Here is a 24,648-nt window from a genome sequence, read left to right as displayed (position 1 = left end):
GGCTGCGTCTCTGAAATGGCCCTGATCATGGAGCGCAAGTGAGCTGTCCTCAGCCAGACAGCAGTCAGACATTCTCAGAGGCTATGTGAAGATGTATGTCATGTCCTCACTGCAAGTTGTCATCATCCTCCTGCGATCGAGCGACTATTAGGGCCTTCTTTGCATCTTCATGACAGAAGCATTCTCACAGAGGACATTGGCGCCACGTTAAGCCAGACTGGAGTCAAACATTCACAACTGCGATGTGAGGACCTACGGGGACACCTCACTGCATGTCATCATCATCCTCCACAAATCTGGCAGCTATGAGCACTTCCCAAGTGCACCTGCCTCGCCTAGCCAGTGTAAGAGCCTTATCCCTGACGTCGTCACCACCACTGAGGACTCCATAACCCTCATTCCCATTGGCGTCGTCCTCATCGGAGGAGACATGCAACTCCTCCATCTCCTCCTCAGCCAGCTCCTCACCCCGTTGCAGCGCCAGGCTGTAAAGGATGCAGCATGACACCCTATGCAGACTGTATTGCAGGGCTGCACCAGACTGGTCCAGGCACCGGACCTGCATCTTCAGCATCTCTAAGGTCTGCTCCACCGTGTTGCGAGCTGCTGCATGAGCTTCATTATAGCACTGCTCTGCTGCACTCCGAGGTTGCTGCACGGATGTTATTAACCACGGCCTCTGTGGGTGGCTCTTGTCCCCAAGGAGCCAACCCTGCAGCCCCTGTGGACCCTGGAAAACTGCAGGGATCTGCGAATGACCCAGGATGTAGGCATCGTGCACACTCCCCGAAAACTGTGCGGATACCTGCAGGATGCGTTTCTGGTGGTTGCACACCAGCTGCACATTCAGTGAATGGAAGCCCTTGCAGTTGACCAAGTCCACTGAGTGTAGCGATGGAGACCTGAGTGCCACATGAGTGCAGTCAGTCACACGCGGCATCTGTGGGGATTCCGAGATCAGGGCGAATCCAATGGCCCTTGCATCCTGGCTGTCCCGGTCCCAGGCAAAATGCACCAAGTTGTGTGCCATGGAGAAGATGGCATCTGGGATGCATCATAGGAGCATTTGTGGGCGGCGGATTGTGAAATCCCTCAGAGGTAACCTGAGGAGCCCTGAGAGGAGCCACTGGCATAGAAATTGAGTGCCACGGTCACTTTCACAGCCACTGGTTGTGGATGCCCTCCATGTCTCCTTGGCGCCACGTCTTGCAGTAAGTGACAGATGTGAGCCACCATGTCCCTAGCTGTGCAGTTGTTGGCGGCACTGTTTCTCAGTCACCTGCAGCAATAGCAGTTGGCATCTATAGACCCTGGGTGTCTAGGCGCCGACCAGCCATGGCTCACTGTCAATCCTGGGCAGCGTGTGCAGGAGTCCCTTCTGCCCCTCCTTCATGAGGTTGCTGCTCCTGCCTTTGCACAGCCAGGAGCCTCAGTTACTCTCTCCTCCATCTTCTACGGTCTCTGTCAGCCATCAGGCATACATTTAGGTCACTAGGATCCATGATCCTGATGTGGTCCTCCTGCAGCATGAAAGAGAGAGAGAGATGTGGTTATCATGTCTGTACTTAGCACCTTGATAAAAGCAAAAAACTGCGAATGCTGGAAATCTGAAACAAAAACAACAATACTTGGAACTGTGTGACTGCCCCTTAATGTTTCCCGAGAGCGCTGGTCACCCCTCGGAGGGCCAGAGATGAGTGCGCTTCATGGCTTCTCTGTTAACTTGTGCACATGGGAGACACTGGTCCAAACCAGGATGCTGAGATTGTGAAGGGCTGTGAGTGCCTCCAGCAGTGACTGCTACATGGCCAGCGTTGGCGAGGAGATTGTACAATGTGTGCAGCTCAACTGCACCGAGGTTCAATAAAGTGATGGCAGATTCAAAGTCTGTGCCAGCGGGGTGAGAGGGTGGTAAGGTATGGAGCGCTTAGTGGCCCTTTGATGCCTCCGTGATGCTTGCATGTGCGTGCAGGCTAGGAGCCTGACCCTAATCATATCATTGTGGCTGCACCTGATCTGTCCTAGTTGCAGAGGCATGGTCAGTCTTATGCAGGTGTTCTTAATGTGTGGCCACTTCCCTCGTTTACCCTGCCCGCAGCTCGATTGCCTGTGCGCGGGATGCAGCGCTAGGGCAGCAGTTGATCTCCCCTCCCCCTTAGCAGTCGCCTCCGATGCTGGCTAGCACTAGCCCCTAGATACCCCCCATCCCTCAGCAGTCGTCTCCAATGCTGGCCAGCACTTGTTCCCTGACACCCCCAACCCTCAGCAGTCACCTCCGAGGCTGGCCAGCACTTGCCTCCAGACACACCCAACCCTCAGCGGTTGCATCAGAGGCCGCCCCCCACCCCCTCCGGGCGCCCTGAGGCCTCTGAACAATGGGCGAGCTGTGGAGAACGCTGCTGCTCACTCACCTCAGTTCCCCCAAAGTGAAGGCTGCCAAGTGCACGTCGCTTGCATGGTGTTGTGAAATGCCGACATGGACAGACAATACAGCGAGGGTCCAAGAGCCTGGCGGGATGGCCTTTTAATTATGTATTACAATTAGCTCCCCACTGACCCGATGGCGGGCTGAGCGGAAGATCACAACCTGCCTTCACGCCGTCGTGAAGTGGGTCCCACCATATTTTCTGTGCATGCTATCTATCATGCCCACCGCCAGCGGGCTCAGAAAATTCTGCCCTTGGAGCTGAATTTAACAGTGCAGGCGTGGGCGCACGGCTCCTGATGTGTCGTGAAATAGAGTGTGACAACATTGGGAGGGTTTCCCGACGTGATCATGCCGCTTTACAATATTTTGGTGGCTGGACGTGATCAAAGGATGCCAGCCCTCCTGATGTCAATTAAAGGGGCAATTCAGCAAATTATGAAGACAATGCACATCATTTTAAGCTGCCTGTGCATTTTAACGGTTGGCGCACAGGCTGGATGGGCAGGTAGGGAACTCACATTTAGGACTTTCTAAATCTAGCATAGGATATAAGGCTGGGGATGGAGCAGAATATGGAGAACATGTGCATGTCTGGACTTCCTTGATTGCTCTGTGAACCATATTGCTCATTTTTCCTGGAGGTATGGGGGCTTCTGTCCTTATAGAGGCATTTACATACTGGCCATAGTATCATTAAGTCTGAATCTCAGCAATCCAATAACTTAAGATTGGGTATTGTTATGTTAGGTAGAGTCTCTTCCTCAGATGAGGAGGAGAGGAAAAGAAGGGAGAGGAGGCTAGCTGGCTGGAGAATCATCAGTGTGTCTGCCCACAACAGCGAGCAGCACACCCTGAAGGCTTGCAAGGGAGAAGGGACCAGCGGAGGCACCTTAGCCTGCTGGTAGAGTATACAGAGTTAGATCCAACTATTTGGACATGATGGAGGTGCAGTGCAGAAGAAGGATCCGCCTCTCAAGGGAAACAGTGACTTCTATCTGTGAAATGATTCAGCTTGGGATCGCATCCAACTGTGTTGATAGGCACTCTATGCCTGTAGCACTGAAAGTGACTGTTGTCCTCCATTTTTATGCTTCCAGGGTTCTGTAGGGGATCTCTGCAGTGTGTCACAATCTGCAGCACACAGCTGCATAAATCTCGTCACAAACTCACTCTTTAGGTGGGTGAATACCTTCATACATTTTAGAACGGATGGTGAGAGCCAGGAAGAGCATGCAAGATGATTTGCAGCTATTGCAGTCTTCCCAAATATTCAGGGTGCCATTCGTTGCCATTGTAGCAGTCAAGGCACCTGCTGGAGAGTGAGGGGTCTTTGTGAATCATAAAGGCTACCACTTACTCAACTACCAGCTGGGAGTGCGATCATCATCAGTAGATCTTCCGGGTTTGTGCAAGGTATCCTGGAAGTTGCCATGACACTTATATTTTCCAGCACTTCCAAGTTTCAAGGTTTTTTAGACCCCTGCAGGCTTGAATGGCTGGCTAGTGGAGGATAAAGGATGCACTCTGAAAGGATGGCTGATGACGCCTATAAGACATCCTCCAAGCCCCGCCAAAGAGAGGTACAATAGAAGCAAAGCCTCCAAGAGTAGTAATTTAATAAAGTGATGTGGAACAACAATACACAAGTCAGACAGCTAAAGGTTTCACCCATAATTACCCTTTTGTGTTTATTGTGATTTCTTAAACTGTTTGAGTGCTTCATCTTGCAGTTCCCCTGTTGCTGGCAGCTGCATTAGAGACAGGCTGATGATTCAGATGCCCTGTTGGCCTGGATCTTAGAGATGGTCCTCTGGTTGCTGGAGGCTGTGAGGGCCCCGACTGGACAGGAGAGTCCTGCACAGTGGCAGGACACTTCTCAGTTGTCGCAGCGTTTTCAGACGATGCTGTCACTGGCAGAGGGGTGGAGGAGCTGCTGTCATCATCAGGCATACCCAGCTGCAGACAGCTGCCGCTCATCTGCCAACATGAGGTTTGCTTGGACCTCCCTGCTCACCATAGATGGACGAGTCGCTAGCAGAGATACCAGGTGCCTCAAGCGTCTCTCAAACTGACAAGGCCCTGCTGAGGTTATTGCCAGTGTGTGGGATTTCAGGTGCGAACGCAACTCCACTTAATTGAGGAGATAGCAGCGTGCCTGATCATCCTCGACTTTGAACAAAAATGGGGAAAAAAAATCAAACAGTGGCATCACAGTTCATTGATCGGAGAGTTTTGTTGTTGTGCTTCTCTTTCTCAAAGTTATGGTCTGAGCCTAAGCAGCTGGGAGATTAAAAACATCAAAAATTTTAAGCAGAGCAATCAGTTAGCTTCCCTTTATTTAAGTAATGTCAACAGAAGGAAGTGAGCCTTCACTTCTTTTAAGTAGTAATTTTTATTAGTATTTGTATTAGTAGTAGTGAGGTTTATTTGAAGGTCTTGTTGTGCAGTGGTAGCATCCCTGCCTCTGAGCCAGAAGCTCTGGATTCAAGTCCCATTCCAAGACTTGATGGCCAAGGAAGACGTGTTCATAACACGGTCACATAGGTTGAGTTTCAACTTGTAAATCCTTCCAACATATGCCAATGACAGGTGGTAAGAGTGGGAGAGATTCCTGGTCAGCTATGTGATGGAAAGAAATTGAAGCCTCTACCATCACCATCTGCGACTATTCCTGACTGCTCAGCATGCTTTCCTCAGTGGTCATGGAAGTGTTAATGGTACCACGTGTGAGTATAGAAAGAGGAGGATAAAGCAGATGAATGTGTGGCTGGAAAGATGGAGCAGGAGAGAGGGTTTTGGATTCCTGAGACAGTGAGACCAGCTCTGGGGAGATCAGACCTGTAAAGGTTGGACAAGTTGCATCTACACAGAGGTGGGACCAATGTCCTTCCGGGGTGATTTGCTGATGCTATTGGTTTTAGTTAACTTGGCAGGAGTGTGTGAACCAGGAGATAATATCAGAGAGGCATGCCAAGGTGCACAGAATACTGGGAAAGACAGGTAGCAGTGGAGTAGGAAAGTTATTTGGTGGGTTCAGAATAAGGGAGAAAGTAATAAAATTTAAATCCCGGTTAGTAAGCATGTACCTAAATGCGTAGAGTGTGATAAATAAGATCGGTGAGTTATAGGCGCATGGAATTGTGGTGATGTAGCTATAGCAGCGATCTGGCTCCAAGATGGACAGGGCTAGGTATTACATATTCCTGGATGCAAGGTGCTCAGAAAAGATAGAAAAGGAAGGAAAGGGGGAAGGGATGGCAGTACTGATTATGGAGAGCATTGCAGTGCTGGAGAAAGAGGATGACCCAGATGAGTCAACGACAGAATCTGGCTAGAGCTAAGGAGCAACAAAGGTGCAGTTACATTGCTTGGTGTAGCCTCTAGGCCACTGACTAGTAGGAAAGCTGTAGAGGAACAAATTTGCAAGGAAATTGCAGAGAGGTTCAAAAATTATAGAGTAGCCATAATGGGGGATGTTTAATTACCTGTATATAGACTAGGATAATGGTAGTGTAAAGGGCAGAGAGGAGCAAGAGTTCCTACAGTGTGTTCAGGAAAATTTTTTACAGCAGTATGTTTCCAGCCCAATGAGGAATGAGGCACCGCTAGACCAAGTTCTTGGGAATGAGGTGGGTAAAGTGGATTGAGTGTCAGTCAGGAAACATTTTGGTAGGAAGAATGCAGAGAGATAATATAAAATAAAGGGTACAATTCTAAAGGGGGTACAGGAGCAGAGGGATCTAAAGGTGGCAAGAAAGGTTGAGAGAGCAGTTAATAAAACATAAAACATTCTAGGCTTTATTAATAAGCGGAATAGAGTACAAAAGCAAGGAAGTAATGTTAAACTTGTATAGAAAATTGGTTTAGCATCAACTGGAGTACTGTACCCACTCCTGGGCATCACACTTTAGGAAGGATGTGAAGGCATTAAGGAGTGCAGGAAAAGTTTTTCTTCCCTCTGATGATCATTAGTCTGTGGCATTCTCTTCCCCAGACAGCAGAGGAGGCAGGGTCATTGAATATTTCTAAGGCTTAATAGATAGATTCTTGATTAGCAAGGGAGTCAAAGGTTATAGGCGGCAGACAGGAAAGTAGAGTTGAGGTCACCATCAGAGCAGCCATGGCCTTATCAAATGGTAGGGCAGGCTCGAGGGACCAAATAGCCGACTCCTGCTCCTAATTCCTAAGTTCCTATGTTAATCAGAATGACAAACATTTGGAGTAATTTTTAGAAAACATATGAAGGATAGAAAACATACGATAAATTTGAAAGATATAGTAGCTGATACAAGCCTTTAGTTTGAATCCAGTAAATATAACAGGAGTCATTTTCACCTTTGTCACCTGGGTTATAATTTGGTCCGAGCAGTCTGTGTCTTTTGACATCACTGGTAAGAAAGTCGTGTGGTGTTTCACTAAGAATGCATTGTACGCCATCAGATTACTGTTATAAGCGATGAAGTTGGTAAAGCAGAGTTATTTAAAATTCCCAGAGGGAAACTTTAAATAATTGTCATAACCTATAATTTTAAGTGTCATGTTTGAGATGCGACTCGAAATTCAGGAATCAGACCATCTGTTCTCGAGGCTTTACATTAAACTAATTGAAAAGTTTTATTAATTTACACAGGTTAAAATACATACACATGGCTACAAATTACTGTTATAACTTCTAACAAATTCCCAAACTAATCTGCGTTAAGGCAACAGCAACCCATAGACTTAACCAAACACCAGGCAAAGCATTTTCACCGTACAAATTCAAAATTAGGTTGTTTTCACTGTGGAACCAGTTGGACCAGTTGGAGGCTTACAGCTGCCTTTTGATCTCACATTGCCTCTGCTCTGCACAGCCGAAAACTACTGAAGTTCTGACTACCACCATTGATTGAATTCAAATTCTCAGTGTCTCACCAGCCTCTTTGAGCTTAACCTTTTAACAATGAAACCCCTTTTATAGTACCAATTTTATTAGTAATATAAACATATGGCTTGGTATCTGGTAGATAGGCGTCAAGTTTTCACCCCACTTCTTGAATGCTCTTTTCAGAAAATTCAAATACACTCTACCTCTCTGTTTACATCTCAAAATGTTACATATAAAAGCACCCAGGCTAGCTGGCTTTAATCCAATTAAGACACCTGCAGACTAAACCCCTATGTTAAAAGAAAAATATTTTCCAAAATATTATATACATTAATAGCTTCATGACAATTACTTACTATTCAGGCATTGAAAGTGAAAATTACCTGTATTGCGTTTGAGAAAGACGTTGTGCTTAGAACTGTGCCTGTAGGATTTTGCCTGTTGGCACAATTAAATGCCATTTTCTGTTCAGATGGCTTTTTGAATTCTTGATGAGGCCCTTCTGTGCATCGCTAAGTTACCGTATATGTCAAAAATTATTTGTCACGATAACATCAGCTTGTAGAGTCAGAGAATGAGGAAATAGGATATAACTGCAGTCATTCATGGATGTGATGGAATCTTGGAATCTGACTTATGTATCTTTGAAATTTAAGGATTGAATTTCATGATCTATTTTCTTTTCTTAAATGTATATCTTTAAGCTTTATGACAGTTCATTACCAAATTATGAAAATAAAATCGATTCAAAAAGATTTTTGAATTGTTCCTGGCTCATCATTTAGTAACAAACAATACAATTGCTGTAATTTGTGTCAAAGTGACTGCATTCAGACAACAGAAAATGGAGTGTGAATAGCCTTATGGGTGGATAGGTCATTTACAGAAATAACAGATGGTACTCAGCAACTTTTCCTCCTTTTATTCTGTTGTTTGTAATAACATATATTCACAAATTAAGCATTGATATGATGGCTCACTGATGTTCTGCTTTGTTATTGAAAATGTTTGCTGACCCTTGATTTATTTTTGTACACCAAAGAACCCTGTGGAGTGTTTCGCACATGCAATATGATGCATAATAAAGAGTAATTAGAACAGAACATTGTAAAAAGCTATATTAAAATGTATCGTATCTCTTTAAACTGTTCACAATAAAATTTTGGAATCTTTTATATTTTGCGAGAAGATGTCAATACTTTGGCTTTTTAAAAAGTAAAATATGCCCCCTTGAAATTCACATTTAAAGCATTATATAATTCTGCATTTTTATTGAAATTGATCGTAAACAGTGAGGTGACAGCTTGATTGGATTTAATTAGTAGTCTTGAAATACTAATAGCATCTATCATTTCAGAAATTTTATAAAGACATTGATATTCAGGTTTTCATGTTGAATCAGTGGAAATTGGAACAGCAATTTTTTGGGATGGTTCAGTTGGGTTTGGATTTGTGAGTTCAGTTGGGTCACATTGCAGCACTCCTCCCAAACTGAGCTGCCCAAACAAATTAACAAAGCACAACTTGCAGCAAATTTAAATGAATTCTGCTTCATTAATTTTAATATTAATTTGCCTCTGGAATTGTGTTCAAAACCTTGCCAGGTTTGGCATTTAAATTTTAGTATGGATTGGGCATGGACATATTTGACACATCTGGGCTTAAACTAGTCAGTATTGAAGAGTTCAGACAGCCAGCAATTTCTTGGCTATGATAAACCAGATATACGACCACTTTTGCATTGATGCAAAGAAGTTTTTGATGTACATCAATATAGAACTGACAGTGCAACCCAGCAGTCTAGTGTGTGTTCTGACTGAAGACCGTACTAAAGGCAAAAGGTCTACTGGCTTTCTCATAATTTAAAATCAAGCCAGGATTTGGAACTTAGGTCAGGAGGGCTGCAAGTTGACCTGAGTTGGCAGGATTCATGTTAAATATCAAGTTAGTTCAGGTCACACAGGTTGACATCAGAATTTAGGTCGGATCACAGATTGATAAAATTGCTTAGCAAAGTAGGTTTGCTTACTGAACAGCTGTACTAGATATGTTTTAGTTTTCCAGGTTTCCCAGTTAAATATCAATTTTTAAGTGCAACTATAATAGTAGAAGAACATCTTGTCAACAGTGACCATATTAGACTTTGACATTAAATTTGAGGAGGAGAAAGACCATAAGACATTGGAGCAGAAATTAGGCCATTCGGCACGTCGAGTCTGCTCCGCCATTCAATCACGGCTGATAAGTTTCTCAACCCCATTCTCCTGCCTTCTCCCCATAACCTTTGATCCCCTTACCAATCAAAAACCTATCTGTCTCAGTCTTAATACACTCAATGACCTGGCCTCCACAGCCTTCTGTGGCAATGAATTCCATAGATTCATCACTCTCTGGCTAAAGAAGTTTCTCCTCATCTCTGTTCTAAAAGGTCTTCCCTTTACTCTGAGGCTGTGCCCTCGGGTCCTAGTCTCTCCTACTAATGGAAACACCTTCCCCACGTCCACTCTATCCAGGCCTTTCAGTATTCTGTAAGTTTCAATCAGATCCCCCCCTCATCCTTCTAAACTCCATCGAGTATAGACCCAGAGTCCTCAAACGTTCCTCATATGTTAAGCCTTTCATTCCTGGGTTAGTTCTCGTGAACTTCCCCTGGATTCTCTCCAGGGCCAGCACATCCTTCCTGAGATATGGGGCCCAAAATTGCTCACAATATTCTAAATGTGGTCTGACCAGAGCCTTATAAAGCCTCAGCAACACATCCCTGCTTTTATATTCTAGTCCTTTTGAAATAAATGCCAACGTTGCATTTGCCTTCCTAACTACCGACTCAACCTGCAAGTTAACCTTAAGAGAATCCTGGACTAGAACTCCCAAGTCTCTTTGCACTCCAGATTTCTGAATTCTCTCTCCATTTAGAAAATAGTCTATGCCTCTATTCTTCCTACCAAAGTGCATGACCTCACACTTCCCACGTTGTATTCCATTTGCCACTTCTTTGCCCATTCTCCTAACCTGTCTAAATCCTTCTGCAGCCTCCCCGCCTCCTCAATACTACCTGTCCCTCCGCTTATCTTTGTATCAAAAGATCACAAGCAAACTAAGGTTTTAAACTTAAGGCTGGCTTCAAGATAATGGACAGGATTTTACGGTCCCCTGCAGACAGGGGAGCCTGTAAAATTCTCTGGGTGGCCTGTCTGCCACCCTGCTGAAGTGTCTGCAGTTTTATAGTGGCATATGAGGCCTAGGGCCTTCACCCCAATTGAGTCCCTTATGTGGTCAACTATTAGCCATTTAAGGGCCATTTTCCCCCAGATCTTAATTTTGAGGCTGGCAGCATGATGGGAAACTCCATCATCCAAAAAATCGTACCCAATGAGTTGTAAGCTAAACATGTTGAACTGAGCAATTGTGTAAACCTACAGGAAAATAGTGTGAGGTAATATTTAGTACAATACCGGTACATGTCCCTAATGAGCAAACACTTTACTGTGTAGTCAAGCAACCCTGAACAACATATGTGTTAACCTATAATTTAAAGTTAAGTAAAGTGACTAGCACAAATGCCAAGAAAAGTAGTAATACAGAAGACTGAGGGAAGAATATAAAAGGACAATGAAGGGACACAGGGAAAGTATTAGGAGTTGCGAGAGGAGAATACAGCCAAAATTGAAAAGTAATATAAAGTGTAATAGTAAATATTTGTAAATGGATGACACATTAAAGACCGTTGGCTGATATGGTAATAGACAACCAGTTAAAGAAATACTGTTTATCTGTTTTCAAAGTGAACCAAGAAAATAAAATACCAATGGTAGGAGGGAAATTAAAAGTAAATTGAGTACGAGCTTATTAGGTTCAATATTAGTAAAAAGAAATAAATGGTAATGTAGAAAATATTAGCACTTAAGTGTATATCAATCCCTAGGACATGATAATTTCTACAGTGGGGTATTAAGAGAAGTAAGTTAGGAAATTGTAGAAACTTTAGTTATATTGGAGCACTTGGTGGCATTTTCATGCCACTCATTGCTTGAGTGGGCAGATAAGCCAGTGGCCTGACACCATTCATATCAGTGTCTGAATTGCCTCAGCAGGGGAATAGTCACTTTATTCAAGGTGTCCCTAATGGATGGCCACTTCCCTCGTCCATCCCCCCAACTCCTCACGTGCTAGTGTGCTACCTTCGACTGCAAGATAGCCTCTGCCCCCCCTGCACTCCCAAAGTCGCCTTAACAGCAGGGCAGCCTTTGACCCCAAAACAAAAACTGAAGTTCTGTTGAAGGGTCATGAGGACTTGAAATGTCAACTTTGCTCTTCTCCGCCGATGCTGCCAGACCTGAGTTTTTCCAGGTATTTCTGTTTTTGTTTTGATTTCCAGCATCCGCAGTTTTTTGTTTTTATTTCAGCCTTTGACCCCCTCCTGCAAGTTGCCTCAACCATAGGGCAGTCTTTGCTCCCCCTCCCCCAAAGTTGCGTTAACTGCAGGACAGCCTTTGCCGCGCTGCAACGCACCTCAACTTTGAAGTCCAACAGGTGCCCTCACGAGCTTTCCGCAATGTTACTGTGCAGTCACCTCCGAGTTCCCCTCAAAGTGTAGCCCGCCAAGTGCATGCCTTTTATATGCTGTTGTGAAACACAATCATGCCAATGTGGGCGGACGATCCAGCAATGGGGGACTAGTCCAGCGGGCCAGCCTTATAATGATATGCTGATGTGTTAAAAAGAGGCTCCCAATGCCTATGGCGGGAAACACGGTTCACCATCGACGGGCTGAATGGATGATCGCAAACTAGTTTCATGATGTTGTGAAACTGATTTTTGGCCGCCTTGCCATACTGTTTGCTTACGCCACCAAACACGCCTGACGCCAGCGGGCAAGGACGATTCCGTCTTAGATCTTGTGCTCAAGTCTTTGGAGTGGTGTTTGAACCCATTACCCTCTTGCTCAGAGGCAACAATGTTACCCACTGAGCCAAGAATAACATGAATTTCTTGTATGTTGCTCATATTTCTTGGAATTGTCACACTTACTTCCGGTAGCATTTTAACCCTCACACTTTTTCTGACACACAATCCCTTATCATAATACCAATGTCAGAATTGGTAAAATGCATCTTTTATTACCAAGCCAGTTCTGTGAGGCATCTTGTTACGGGTTCCTTATAAATGGACATGACTGGTTGACTCTTCAAAAATGCTGGCATAGACTTGATGGACTGAATAACCCTCCTTTAATGCTATAGAATTCTGTGATTCTATCATGTGCAACCATGCCTATAAGAAAAAAGTTAGAATGTCAGTGATTGTGTAGCGTTGTGTTGGGGTCATGTGTATGCCATTGCTGATTAGCTGGAAGTATGTGGGGACAGCAGGAGGTGGGTGTAAGGCTGGCATCATTGGTAGATTGTGACATTGAAATACCTTTTCAGATTACCCTAGAAGGGCAAGGTATCTCAAAAATTTGAGCATCAGGTGAAGCTAGCTATTTCACGCTGCAACTTTGCAGTAGCAACACAAGTGGTATTCGCCATTGGTAGGATGCTGCCGTCAAGCCAAAAAGACGTTCTGACTATCACACAAATGAGTAATGTGGTATATAAATTATATAAGTGCCAGTGTGATGCTAGGTATGTAGACTGTATGACCCAAAGGCTAGCGGGTCATATCAAACAGCATGCCCCCGCTGTTGTCTGCAATGAGCAAGTTACAGTCCGTACCCAACCAACCCATGTTTGCAAAACTCAAAACACTGTGTCTGATATTAGATATGATTCCGCGATTGGACAACATTTGCTAAATAATCCTCAGTGTGCTAAGAATTACGCTGACAACCAATTTAAGATCATCAGTTGGGCACGCTGTGTGGTGCAGTTGAGAGTACTGGAAGCTACATATATTAATACACAGGGCCCTGTTCTTTGCAGACAGAAACAAACATATATTGCGCCTGTTCCAGCTAAACAAAATAAGTGACCAACCATTCGTTGACTCATTCCTCAGAACAATACCTTGATCAATCAGGATCAAGCTGCCTGGTTTAAATGTCAAACAATTCTTGGCAGTTAACTGTCAGTTACCATCACTGGTGCATTCCTCATGGCAACACTTCTACCAATCAGAGTCCACTTGCCAACCAATCAGCACTCTCTTCCCATATAGTATAGATTGTTGTTTTCCCCTTATATTGACATTCTTGCAAAGTGTCCTGATGAATGCAAGAGTTTTGACCTGTCTTTTTTTTTGAGCAATACTCAAGTTCTGTACTACTAAATGACTATTTATTCTGATTGTACTGAAAACACATTTTTTCCAGTTCTCTCCATGTATGCCTATGCAAGTGAAACAGCCAGAAGACATTGGTTCCATCACAAGATAAAGTTTCAATTTCACTGCTCACTCAGATTGACAGGATTCTGGACTTTTTAAAAAATATATTTCATAGTTTATGGTGATTGACAGGACTGAAAATTCCTCTCAGGCAGAATGATTAAGATGATGTTGCATTATTACCATGATTATCTAAACTCAATATATACTCTCTATTGTATTATCTTTCAAGACACACCATTTTTTACTTTTAATATTATTCTTTCTAATTTGCTGAACCATTACATAAAATTTGTAGCATCCCATAGAGGACAATGGCCTGGGGTGTACCTCTAAGAGATTCCCATCTTGGGAAGTCAGGCCATCTTTCCCTTCCCACTGAATGTATTCTTATTCTGACGCTTATATTTCGTATTACTTTGGTTATAGTGGAGTCTATACTGCTCTTTAACAGAACTTTATCACCTCTCGTGCTGATATGTTCATGGGTTGCTTTCTTTCTCGACTGTAACATTTTTCTTTCCAAACTTTTGTGTCTTATTGGTCTGGATTTTCTGTCCATGTCAGAATGGAAGTGGGGGAGTTTAAATATGTCAGGTGGGACCCAATTCTCAGGTTCCCGCCCCCATTCTGGGCATGAGATTTTTATAGGGGAGAATTTCTGGAATGGTGGTCTGGGGCGGGCACGGAGCCAATCGCCTACCGCGATCAGCTCCGCGCCACCATTTTCCTTGGTGGGCCAATTCAAGCCCGCCCAGCATGACACACGGCCAGTAGCGCCTGTGTGGGTTGGCCGGGGGGGTGGTGGGGGGAAGAGGGAGCGTCGGAGCCTGCACTCTTGCACGCGATCTCCCTGTGGCACAGAGCTGCCTCAGGGAGATTAGGTACATATTGAGATTTTTTAATAAATGTAAAAATTATTTACACATGTCCCCACATATGACATGTTACATGAGTTGGAACATGTTTATGAATTGTGCAAAAATTATTTATTTAGTAAAACATTCAGGAAACCTCATCCTGCCATGGATCAGTTTTCCTGAAAAACGCGAAGGCCGCTTGGGCTCTTCGCCTGCTCACCGACCTTTAGGTTGGACGGGCAGCGTTAATAAGTAGTTTAATTGGTTTTTTAATGGCCTTAACAAGCCTTTGACAGTTCGGTGGGCGCGCTCCGGAGATAGCTGCGCGCCTGCCAAACGAAAGATCTAAATGACGTGCAGTGATGTTGGGCCAAAATTCTGGCCATAGTGTTGGGAAACAGTGTGGGTAGCGAGCCCTTACTCAGCAATCCTTCCCTTGCCTATTCCATTGCACATTAGACCCCACACCCACGCTATTTTCATGGAATTGGTCCTGATTTTGAGGCATGGTTCACGGCACTTCAAAGGAGTCGTGAACCATAGTCCAATTTCAGGAACTTTTTTTGACTGGTAAGTTTGAAAGTTCTTATCCATGTCCCTCATATCCTCATACTATGTCCTCTCCATGTCCACCATTGCCCTTCCATGCCCCCATATTGAAGCCATATGGAGAAACTTAGACATCTCCTGTTCTCAACTCAACCTTCCTGCCTTATATCCCAAGAGTACCTTGCGTTTTTTTTATCGAACTGTTACTTCTAACAGTTTTTGGTTGCTCTATTGTGTATTCTAGAATATAATATTCTTATTACAGCATTATTGCTCCTTGCTTATTTTGTGCTTTGCTTATTTTGTGCTTTGCTTATTTGTGCTTTGTATCAATTCTTAAACTATCGGCATGAATTTCCATGGAAAATACTCTAACTTGTTTGCTATGAAGTTCTGATTAAAAAAAAATTATGGGCTGAATTTTATGCACGCGCCTGACCCGATTGGGTGTGAAATTGCACGAGATGATGTTGGACAAGCGTCCTGACATCATCCCGTGCTTCCCTGATATTTTGCGCAAAAGTCGGAAGCGTGCGCACTGACAATTATGAGGGCATTTAAGCCCATTAATGATGCAATTGCCTATCATTTTTGATAGCCCGTCCAACCTTACAGTTGGCGGACAGGCGAATTGGCCAAGCGGCCTTCACATTTTTCATGAAACCTCATCCAAGGGCGCGATGAAGTTTCCATTATTAAATAAAATAAAAATAGAAATCTGTGGACAGCATTTTTATAATCTATATGTTCGGGTGCATGATTGTGATGTTTGAACATTTTTTTCCTGGTTTTAAAACTTTATTTCCTGGGTTTCAGGTCTTCAGCTCTCTGAAGTAGCTCTCTGGCTTCAGGGAGATTTCTGTCAGCGATTACCCGCGCCAGCGTTGACATCATTACCCACCATCCTCCCGCCCCTACCCCGGCAGTGCTGAGATTTTCAGCGCATGCTTCATGCTGACTGTCATTAATTGGCCAGCCAGCTTGAATTCGCGGTCAGGGGCCGATCATGGCTAGCAGTCCATTTCCCTACAGCTCCCAGACCCGCCTATTGAGTCCGCCTGCCAAGCTGAAAATTCAGGCCTATATATTTTGTTACATGTAGCTTTTGTGTACACATATTTTCGTGGTGTGACCTACAGTAAACACAGACACATATGCGATCCCAACACAGTAATTTCTTACTTAAACCCCTCCACCTCTGCATCATTCTTTCCTCCATACAGACCAACATAAAATTCACTTCTTTGATCAAGCTTTGTGAAAAGCATCGCAATGTTTTCTACAAAAAAAGGAGTCGTTGGCACCCTTCCATCTGTGAGAAATGATGAGAATGCAGCTCTGGATTTGGAGGTCAGATGTGATCATTTGCTGCATATCTTTTGATGGCTGAACAAGCCGATTCTTGAAAGGCAGTTTGCCACACCTGCCACTTCTGAGGTAGTCCCTTGCCGGTGGCACGGGATGATCTCTGCTGACGCCTTGTTTGCAGGACTGGCATCTGCTTTTGAAACGAGCCCAAAGAACCCATTTTTAAAGTCAACCCACTTGCACAGTATTAAAATCAGGCCCATTATGTACATGCATGCTTTTGTTGTGATGGACTTGTCTTGTAAAATGTAAGTTAAAAGTCCTGAGTATTTTTATAATCTAAAAGTAAGCTGCTCAAGGAACATAGTTACATTAGACATATTTTAAAGCAACAAATTTACTGTAAATTGAGTGGAGAAGGTTCACGTACAAGTTTCAAGGATTTCCAGTCAGTTGATTGCCCATGGCATTACAATTGAGTGTCATTGTATTTGTGAAATTTTCTTCATGTTTGATTGTAAGAGAATCCATGTATAAGATGTCCCCTCAAAATATCTGAAAACGCGTGTGGCATTTGTATGAACTGATGTCCTTTGTTGATGCTCCTCCAACTCACTTTTCTTACATCTTTAACCAGGCTACCTTTGAGTGGCTGTTCAGGATCTTCTACCCACTTTGTGGGAATGGCACATGCCCCCTGGCCTTGATTACATCTCTGATTTTAATCGCTCTGCTTTTGGTGACCATGCCTTCAGCTGCAAAGGCTCTACGCTCTAAAATTCCCTCCCTGAACCTCTCCTTCCTCCTTTTAAGATGCTCCTTAAAATCTATGACCAAGATTTTGGTCACCTGTTCTAATATCATCTTATGTGGCTTGATATCAAATTTTGTTTGCTAATGCTGTTGTGAAGCATCTTGGGATGATTTACTATTTTAAAGGCGCTATATAATTAGCTTCTTTAAGAGAAGTGTCTATAAATCTGGGGGCAAACTTTCACCTCCTTCCAGCCATCTTAGGGGATAGTGCAATAAGTGTTGAAATTCAGGGAATATAAGCTCCCTTTAAAAGGTACATGTACCTTTTAAGTGTACTACTTTCAAACTTCTAGTGGAAGTATAATTGGAGGGCTAGCTAGACGATCACAACAGAACAGAGCATCTGCCCAAGAACAGCTCTTGGGTATATAATAGTAAAATTGAATGGGTGCTTTGTTGCTGATTATAAATGGCTGGTTCGTCTGCCACTTCTATAAAGCTCAGTAGTTAAAATCTAGTGATCTTCAAGTCAATGACATATTTTGGGTGTGCCACCTGTCTTTGTCCCCTTGTGTAACATTCTCTGTGACCTACAGCACAGGGACTGCAGTGGTTCAAGAAGGCAGCTCACCACCACCTTCTCAAAGGCAATTAGGGATGGGCAATAAATGCTGGCCTAGTCAGTGATGCTCAGATCCCGTAAATGAATATTAAAAAATTCTCTCACTTGGTTAAAATTAATCTGTGTCTCCCTTGGTTGGTATGAGTGGGTGAGACTGAAACTTGCCATATGATGGATTGTACCTGCGAAAACCCATTTACCACTGTGATATGGTATGTTGGAGTACTAATGCATGCCTGCAAGTATTCATCTTAATGTTCTGAAATTTTTATTTGGAATTGTATAATTTTGGGGAAATTAATTAAATTACCAGCTGCTGATTCAATTCCATTTACATGTAATTTGACTAGTAAAACTTTCACTAATTAAAGTAGGTGGCTAGATTTGCTAGATAAACCCTGTGGGTTTTGCAACATTACTGTTTCGTTACGATGCAACTGGTAGATGTTTATTTGGATAATTCTGGGACCATATAAATGTTATCTATAATAGAGCAGGTAATGAATAAAACAAAACCTCAATGTCTTTTACTTTGAATATTTGTAAACATTTGCCAGTCATTATTAAACTTGGATTAATCATCGTAACGCTTGCAAAGGTTGTGTATAAGGAAATCAGTGCAGTAAACTAACAAACATTTTATTGATCAGTTCAAATTTTGCACCAGTACAGACTTTGGAGAAATGTAGTTTGGCACTTGTTAATCAGACATTTAGCATTATTGAGACATGGGGCAGAATTTTCCCATTGACGTGTGGGGGCAGGCTCTGCACACATGCACGTAAAATGATGTGTGGTGATGTCGGGTGAGTGTCCCGACGTCACCGCGCGCCATCACGATATTTCGTTGGGCGGGTGCGCGATGCTGTCCGATGCATGTCCACCATTAATTAATGGGCCACTTAAGGCGCAAATCAACCACAATTTTTCGGCGCCCGTGTAATCTTTGGATCGGCGCATGGGCGCAATGGGCAGGCTAGTCAGACACATTTGTATAAACCTCATCCACGGGTGGGATAAGACGACTGTGCTCTGTCAAATATTGACGTTTCAAAGTTACTGATACTTGCCTATGTGATCTGCAATACTTCAAAACATATACCAGCTGCTTGGTCTGGACTCTCAACCTTCAGGTCAGCACTCTGCAGTGAGGGATCTTCTTTGGGCCTGCATGTTTCAGGAAACCTTCTCTTAGCCTGGGAATGGGAGCTGAACTCTCCATTGGAGGCACTTCCTCTGAGGAGGATGGGAGGGCTAGAAGGGGGTGGAGGCCAGGAGTGCACATTCAGCCTCCAGGGGAGCCATATTTGGGAGGTCAGGCGCAAGCACAAGGGGTGCAGGGCTAAGAGGTAGTCCAAGGCGGAAGGGGCCGCAGAAGACGCCACTATCCTGCTGTGTACAGGTGGCGAAGCAGCTACCTCAATATGTCTGAGGTACAGTGCCGAAGGAGGCTCCATCTCTCAAGGGAGACAGTCAACTATATCTATCAGATGATTGGGCCTGAGATCTCCACTAACTGTGTGGGTGGACACTCCATGCCAGTGACTCTAAAGCTCACACGCTGCCCTCAACTTCTATGCCTCTGGCTCCTTCCAAGGCTCGGTGGGTGATCTTTGCGGTGTCTCCCAGTCAGCTGTCCACACTTGTGTCAGGCAGGTTACAAATGCTCTGTTCAGGTGTGCATTGACCTTCATCCTCTACATTGGGACCAGGCAAGCCAGACACAACAAGCCAGAGGCTTTGCAGCCATTGCTGGCTTCCCCCGCATCCAGGGTGCAATAGACTGCACATGTGGCCATCAAGGCGCCAGCGGGTGAGCCCGGTGCCTTCGTGAACAGGAAGAACTTCCACTCCATCAACGTGCAGATATTGTGTGATCACAGGATAGTGATTCTTCTGTGCAACGTACCCTGGCAGCTCCCACAACGCCTATATCCTCAGACACTCCCAGGTGCCGGGGCTGTTCAGTGCTTGAGCTCAGCTGGTTGGATGGTAGAGGACACTAATAGCATTCCAAAAATACTAAATAATCAATGGGTAAAAGGGGTTGGGGGGGGGGGGGGAGAAGAAAATAAATGCAATAACTGTCGCCAGAGAAAAAGCACTAGGGAAACTAATGGAGCTAAAGGCCAATAAGTCCCCTGGACCTGATGAGTTGTACCCCAGGATATTAAAGGAAGTAGCTACTTATAGTGGATGCACTAGTAGTAATCTTCCAAGAATACTTAGATTCTGGAAAAGTTCCAAAAACTGCCAATGTAACACTCTTATTCAAAAAGGGAGGGAGATAAAAATTAGGTAACTATAGGCCAGTTAGATTAACATCTGTCATTGGGAAAATGTTGGAGTCTATTATAAAGGATATTTATAAATACATAATATAATCAAGCAGAGTCAGCATGGCTTCATGAAGGGGAAATTATGCCTGACAAATCTATTAGAATTCTTTGAGGAGGTAACACTCAGGATAGATAAGGAGGAACTAGTCGATGTAGTATATTTGGATTTCCAAAAGGTGTTTGATAAGGTGCTGCACATAAGGCTACTTAATAAGATAAGAGCCCATGGTGTTGGGGATAGTATATTAGCATGGATAGAGGATTGGCTAACTAATAGAAGACAGAGGGTTGGGATAAGGGAGGCATTTTCAGGATGGTAACCTGTAACTAGTGGAGTGTCACAGGGATCAGTGCTGGGCCCACAGTTATTTACAATGTATATTAATGATTTGGATGAAGGAAGTGAATGTACCATAACCAAGTTTGCGGATGACGCAAAAATAAGTGGGAAGGCAAGTGGTGAGGATGACACCAAGAGTTTGCAGAGAGATATAGACAGGTTAAGTGAGTGAGCAAAAACTTGGCAGATGGAATATAACGTGGGAAAATGTGAGGTTATGCACTTTGGCAAAGGATTAGAGGAGGTGAATATTATTTTAATGGAGAAAGACTGCAGAAAACTGCAGCAGAGAGGGATTTGGGGGTCCTTGTGCATAAATTGCAAAGGGCTAGCATGCAAGTTCAGCAGGTAATAGGGAAGGTAAATTGAATGTTGGTTTTTATTAAAGGAATGGAGTATAAAAATAAGGAAGTCTTGGTAAAATTATACAAGGCACTAGTTAGACCACACCTAGAATACTGTGAACAGCTTTGGTCCCCTTATCTAAGGAAAGATATACTGGTATTGGAGGCAGTCCAGACAAGGTTCACTCGGTTGATCCCAGGTTCGGAGGGATTTTAGCATGAGGAGAGATTGAGTAGGTTGGGCCTGTACTCATTGGAGTTTAGAAGAATGAGAGGCGACTTTATTGAAACATAGCAGGTTCTTAGGGGGCTTGACAGGGTAGGTGCTGAGAGGTTGCTTCCCCTTGTGGGAGAGTCTAGGATCAGAGGGCATAATCTCAGAGTAAGGGGTCACCCATTTAAGACAGAGATGAGAAGGAATTTCTTCTCTGAGGGTAGGCAATCTATGGAATTCTTTACTGCAGAGGGCTGTCGAGGCTGGGTATTGTGTATATTCAACTCTGAGATAGACAGGTTTTTAATCAGTAAATGAATCAAGGATTATGGGGAAAAGGCAGGAAAGTGGAGTTGAGGATTATCAGATCAGCCATGATTTCATTGAATGGTGGAGCAGACTCAATGGGCTGAATGGCCTACTTCTCCTAGACCGTATGATCTTATGAACACAAAACAATCAACCGTAAATGGAACCCTATACATATTAAAGTTTTGATCGACATAAGTTATTTGACTAAATTTTGCTGAATTTGAGAAGCATGATTGACATTTTGACTGTGATTTGAGTGGAAAGAAAGCAGTTGTATGGGCACTGTGAGCTGATATGACATTAGAAGTATAAAAAGGAGAATTCTTCATAAGCTAGTTTAAATATATTAAAGTCAATTCTACCCTGTGACTCATTGATATTCATTTTTACTAGATCACTGCAGAAATAATAATGAGCCAGATCTTGTAGCTTATAGCTTGCAGCATACCCCATTAGTTAAACTTTTTCTTCACCATTCAGCTTGTATATTATTGCTGACGTTAACTTGTTACAAGTGCAAGCTTAAAATAATGTGGTGAGCGTAAAGGATCTATTGGGACCTTAGTTAACAATGGGACTAACCATCTGTTCCTTAAACAGTGATAACTAAGGTTTGAGAAAGAAATCAGATCATAACTAATAAGGGCAGCAATAGGCCATTCGGCTCATCAAGCCTAGTCTGCCATTTGATATAGCCATGGCTGATCTTATTGTGGGCTTAACTCCACTCTCCTGCCTGTCCCTCATAACCATTAACTCACTTGTCGATCAAAAATATGTCTAACTGAGCCTTGAATTCATTTAATGACCCAACCTCCAATGCTGCCCATGGAAGAGAGTCCTAAAGTTTAATGACCCTCTTGAGAGAAGAAGCTTCTCCTCATTTCCATCTTAAATGGGAGGTCCCACATTTTTAAGCTGTGCCCTTTAGTTCTAGATTCCCTCCCAAGAGGAAACATCCTCCCTGCATTTACCCTCTCACGCCCCCTCAGAATCTTATATGGTTCAATAAGATTACCTCCCATTCTTCTAAACTCCAATGAGTATAGCCCAACCTTCTCAACCTTTCCTCTTAAGACAAATCCTTCATCCCAGGAATCACCCTAGTGAACCTGCTCTGAACTGCCTCCAATGCAGTTATATTCCTCCTAAAGTAAGGAGACCAAAACTATACACAGTACTCCAGGTGAAGTATCACTAATGCCCTGTACAGCTGTAGCAAGATTTCCCTACTTTTATGCTCCATAGCCTTTGCAATAAAGACAGACATTCCATTTGCCTTCCTAGTTACTTGCTGTTCCTGTATGTTAATTTTTTGTGATTCATATACAAGGACACCCAGATGTCTCTGCAGTGCAGCATTCTACAGTCTCTCTCTATTTAGATAATATTCTGCTTCTCTATTCTTCCTGCCAAAGTGGACAACCTCACATTTTCCCACAGTACACTCCATCTGCCAATTTTTTTATCACTTAACCTATCTATATCCCTTTACAACTCTTTGTATCCTCCTAACTATCTTTGTACATATCAGCAAATATGGCTAGAATACAGTCTGTCCCTTTGTCCAAGTTATTAATATAGATCATAAATAGTTGAGGTCCCAGCACTAATTCCTGTGGCAATCCACTAGTTATAGTTTGCCACCCTGAAATAACCCGCTTTTCTGTTTCCTGTGAGTTACCCAACCTGCTGCCTATGAGGGGAGGCAGCAGCATAGTGGTATTGTCGTTGGACTGTTATTTCAGAGACCCAGGGAGGAGAATTTTCTCCCCTTCAGGGGGGTGGGCGGGCGTGCAGCCGATTGTCACCTGCGATGGGCTGCCCGCTGCCGTTTTATGTGGGCAGGCCGTGCTGAGCGCTCCCTGTACGGGTGGGGGGAGGAGGCTGAGTCAGGGCCTGCGGCCTTTTGTGCATGCATGCGATAGAGTGCAGAAATCTCCCTGAGGCACAGGACTACCTCAGGGAGATTAGTTTGGTTTTTTTAAATTTTAAAAGAAAAAAAAATTTAAAGAAATGTTCCCTCGTGACAGTGTCACATGAGCTGGGACATGTCAGTGAACTTTAATTAAAACTTTCATTCAATTTATAAACACTTCATGAAACCTCATCCTGCCTGTGGATGAGGTTTCATGTAAATGTGAAGGCCGCCTGGGCTTCCATAAGGTTGGACGGGCAGCTCCGTTAAGTATTTCAATTACTATTTATTTGCCCTTAATAGGCCTTTGACAGATCGGTGGGCATGCAGCTGACTCCGGTGTGCGCCCGCCGAACTGAAAACCTGAATGACGCGCGATGACGTCAGGATGCACACCCGACATCACCATGCGTCATTTTACCTGTTGGCGAACGGGCCCCGTACCCGCTCGCTGACCCGAGGATTCTGGCCAGGGTAATGCTCAGGGTTCAAATCCCACCACGATGGTGGGATGGTGAAATTTGAATTCAATAAAAATCTGGACTTAAAAGTCTGATGATGGCCATGAAAACCATTGTTATAAAAACCCATCTGGTTCACTAATGTCCTTTAGGGAAGGAAATCTGCCATCCTTATCTGGCCTGGCCTACATGTGACTCCAGACCTACAACAATGTGGTTGAATCTTAAAAAATGCCCGCTGAACAAGGGCAGTTAGGGGTGGGCAATAAATGCTGGCCTAGCCAGCGATGCCCACATCCCATGAACGAATAAATTTAAAAAAAAAAGCTATGCTGATATATCACCCCCAACACCATGAGTCCCTATCGTGTGCAGTAACCCTTTGTGTGGAAACCCAAGTACACTATGGCAGGGATTTCCTAGCCCTGCCTGCCAACAGAATCTTCCGGTCCCATCGAAGTCAGTGGAATTTTGGCTGGCTCATTGTATCTGAAGTGACGAGACTAGCCGCTCCGAGGCCGGAAAATCCCAGCCTATATCTTTTGGTTCCCCTTTATCTAACCTGCTTGCTACATCCTCAAAGAACTGTAATAGATTTGTCAAACACGATTTCCCTTTTGTTACAATCAGGCAGAGTCAACATGATTTTATTATGATTTTTTAAATCTCTTGCTACTACATCTTTAATAATGGATTCTAGCATTTTCTCAATGAAAGATATTAAGACTAACCGGCGTATAGTTTCCTACTTTCTGCCTCCCTCTGTTCTTGAATAGTGGTGTTACATTTGGGACTTTCCAATCTATTGAGACCTTTCCAGGGTCTCGGGAATTTTAGAAGATTACAACCAATGCATCACCACCTTTGCAGCCACTTCCTTTAAGACTCTGTGGTGCAAGCCATCAGGTCCAGAAGATTTGTCAGCCTTTAGTCCCATTAGTTTTCTTAGTACTTTTTTTCTGGGGACCATGATTGTTTTCAGTTCCTCCCTTTGTCTCTTGAT

This window comes from Carcharodon carcharias, chromosome 18, assembly GCF_017639515.1.
Source record: "Carcharodon carcharias isolate sCarCar2 chromosome 18, sCarCar2.pri, whole genome shotgun sequence".
Classification (NCBI taxonomy): domain Eukaryota; kingdom Metazoa; phylum Chordata; class Chondrichthyes; order Lamniformes; family Lamnidae; genus Carcharodon; species Carcharodon carcharias.
The sequence above is the reverse complement of the archived record's forward strand: the minus strand, read 5'-3'. Positions refer to the sequence as shown.